Below are 3,154 nucleotides of genomic sequence, written 5' to 3'. Positions count from 1 at the left end.
TTTGCCGCAGAAGGCTGTGGAGCCAAATCACTGAGTGTCTTTAAGACAGAGATGGATACGTCTCCGGGTCATCGACTGCGTTCCGTGGGTTTCGGAAGGCCCCGATTAAATTCATTCCACCCCCGCCCCCAGGGAGAATCGGGGAGACGTATCGGGACCCGTGTCCAGCACCGCCTTCCCCCCCCGCCCTGTCCCCTGCCTCCGACCACCCCCGCCCCCCCCCGCGCGCACACGACATCATCCTCAAAGCACCTCGCCAGAATGAAACCGAGCCCCTCGTAAATCGCCCGCCCCCCCCCAAAACCTCGCTCGTTTTATAGATTCGCGTTCAGTGGAACTTAATTGCGACGGTGGTTTAATTAATGAGGACGATCTCTCTCCCCCCCCCCCCTCACCTCCACCTCCACCAGCCCCCCCCCCCCCCTGTCTAAGCCGCTTACGTCATTCCCGAATCCGGCATCGCAGGATGCGCAGGACGTATATCAGAGGCATTTAAAGGCTGACACCTTTATTGTCAGTTAGGGACATTCATCAATTCTCATCATGGCTCCCTTTAATATTAATAATCGTCAGGAGATTTAAGTGAAATCAGTTTTCTTGCAACCCGGAGGTGGTGGTGTTGGGGGGGGGGCTGTTGGTGATGGCAGGGGTTAGAAACTGGACACAGGGCCGTCTGCGTGCGTGTGTGTGTGTGTGTACAGAACATTCCAGCACAGAACAGGCCCTTCGGCCCCTCGATGTTTGCGCCGACCTGTGAAACCACTCTGAAGCCCATCTACACTATTCCCTTATCGTCCATATGTCTATCCAATGACCATGCGAATGCCCTTAGTGTTGGCGAGTCCACTACTGTTGCAGGCAGGGCATTCCACGCCCTTACTACTCTCTGAGTAAAGAACCTACCTCTGACATCTGTCCTGTATCTATCTCCCTCAATTTAAAGCTATGTCCCCTCGTGCTAGACATCACCATCCGAGGAAAAAGGCTCTCACTGTCCACCCTATCCAATCCTCTGATCATCTTGTATGCCTCAATTAAGTCACCACTTAACCTTCTTCTCTCGAACGAAAACAGCCTCCAGCCTTTCCTCATCAGATCTTCCCTCCATACCAGGCAACATCCTGGTAAATCTCCTCTGCACCCTTTCCAATGCTTCCACGTCCTTCCTATAATGCGGCGACCAGAACTGCACGCAATACTCCAAATGCGGCCGTACCAGAGTTTTGTACAGCTGCAACGTGACCTCATGGCTCCGAAACTCAATCCCTCCACCAATAAAAGCTAACACACCGTACGCCTTCTTAACAACCCTCTCAACCTGGGTGGCAACTTTCAGGGATCTATGTACATGGACACCGAGATCTCTCTGCTCATCCACACGGCAAGAATCTTACCATTAGCCCAGTACTCTGTCTTCCTGTTAGTCCTTCCAAAATGAATCACCTCACACTTTTCTGCATTAAACTCCATTTGCTTGAAAGTTCCTGAAGTGTCCCGACTCCACTATCACAGCAGGCAGTCAATTCCACACCCTAACCACCCTCTGAGTAAAGAACCTACCTCGGACATCCCTCCTATATCTCCCACCCCGAACCTTATAGTTATGCCCCCTTGTCACAGCGACATCCACCGTGTATAAGCATGCGTGCACGAGTTTGTGCCTGTGTCTGACGCTACTTGCTTGCGTATGTGTGTGTGTGTACACGAGTCTGTTCGTGTGTGTGAGCACGTTTGTGTGTGTGAGAGTGTGTGTATTTGTACTTCTGTAAATCTGTGCGTGCCTGCGTGTGTGTGAGAGAGAGAGAGTGTGCATTTGTGTAATGCTGTTCGTAGTATATGATTTGGAGGACAATGTAACTGGTCTGATTAGTAAGTTTGCGGACGACACAAAGGTTGGTGGAATTGCGGATAGCGATGAGGACTGTCAGAGGGTACAGCAGGATTTAGATTGTCTGGAGACTTGGGCGGAGAGATGGCAGATGGAGTTTAATCCGGACAAATGTGAGGTAATGCATTTTGGAAGGTCTAATGCAGGTAGGGAATATACAGTGAATGGTAGAACCCTCAAGAGTATTGAAAGTCAAAGAGATCTAGGTGTACAGGTCCACAGGTCACTGAAAGGGGCAACACAGGTGGAGAAGGTAGTCAAGAAGGCATACGGCATGCTTGCCTTCATTGGCCGGGGCATTGAGTATAAGAATTGGCAAGTCATGTTGCAGCTGTATAGAACCTTAGTTAGGCCACACTTGGAGTATAGTGTTCAATTCTGGTCGCCACACTACCAGAAGGGTGTGGAGGCTTTAGAGGGGGTGCAGAGAGATTTACCAGAATGTTGCCTGGTATGGAGGGCATTAGCTATGAGGAGCGGTTGAATAAACTCGGTTTGTTCTCACTGGAACGAAGGAGGTTGAGGGGAGACCTGATAGAGGTATACAAAATTATGAGGGGCATAGACAGAGTGGATAGTCAGAGGCTTTTCCCCGGGGTAGAGGGGTCAATTACTAGGGGGCATAGGTTTAAGGTGAGAGGGGCAAGGTTTAGGGGAGATGTATGAGCAAGTTTTTTACACAGAGGGTAGTGGGTGCCTGGAACTCGCTACCGGAGGAGGTGGTGGAAGCAGGGACGATAGTGACATTTAAGGGGCATCTTGACAAATACATGAATAGGATGGGAATAGAGGGATACGGACCCAGGAAGTGTAGAAGATTGTAGTTTAGTCGGGCAGCATGGTCGGCACGGGCTTGGAGGGCCGAAGGGCCTGTTCCTGTGCTGTACATTTCTTTGTTCGAATCTGTGCATGTGTGTGTGTGCGAGAGAGGGTGTGTATTTGTGTGAATCTGTGCATGTCTGTGTGCGTCTCTGTGTGCGAGAGAGAGTGTGTATTTGTGCGAATCTTTACAATCCTGACTCGTGTCCGTGTAGACGGTGGGCAGGCTTTGGGGGGGTGGGGCGGGGGAGTCAGGAGGTGAGTTACTCTCCGCAGGATTCCCAGCCTCTGACCTGCTCTGGTAGCCGCAGTATTTATACGGCTGGGCCCAGTTCAGTTTCTCGTCAATGGTAATCCCCGGGATGTCGACAGTGGTGAGGGATTCATCGATGGTAATGACATAGAGCGTCGAGGGGAGGGGCGAGGATTCCCAGCCTCCGACCTGCT

This window comes from Scyliorhinus torazame, unplaced genomic scaffold, assembly GCF_047496885.1.
Source record: "Scyliorhinus torazame isolate Kashiwa2021f unplaced genomic scaffold, sScyTor2.1 scaffold_204, whole genome shotgun sequence".
NCBI classification, from domain to species: Eukaryota; Metazoa; Chordata; class Chondrichthyes; order Carcharhiniformes; family Scyliorhinidae; genus Scyliorhinus; species Scyliorhinus torazame.
The sequence above is the reverse complement of the archived record's forward strand: the minus strand, read 5'-3'. Positions refer to the sequence as shown.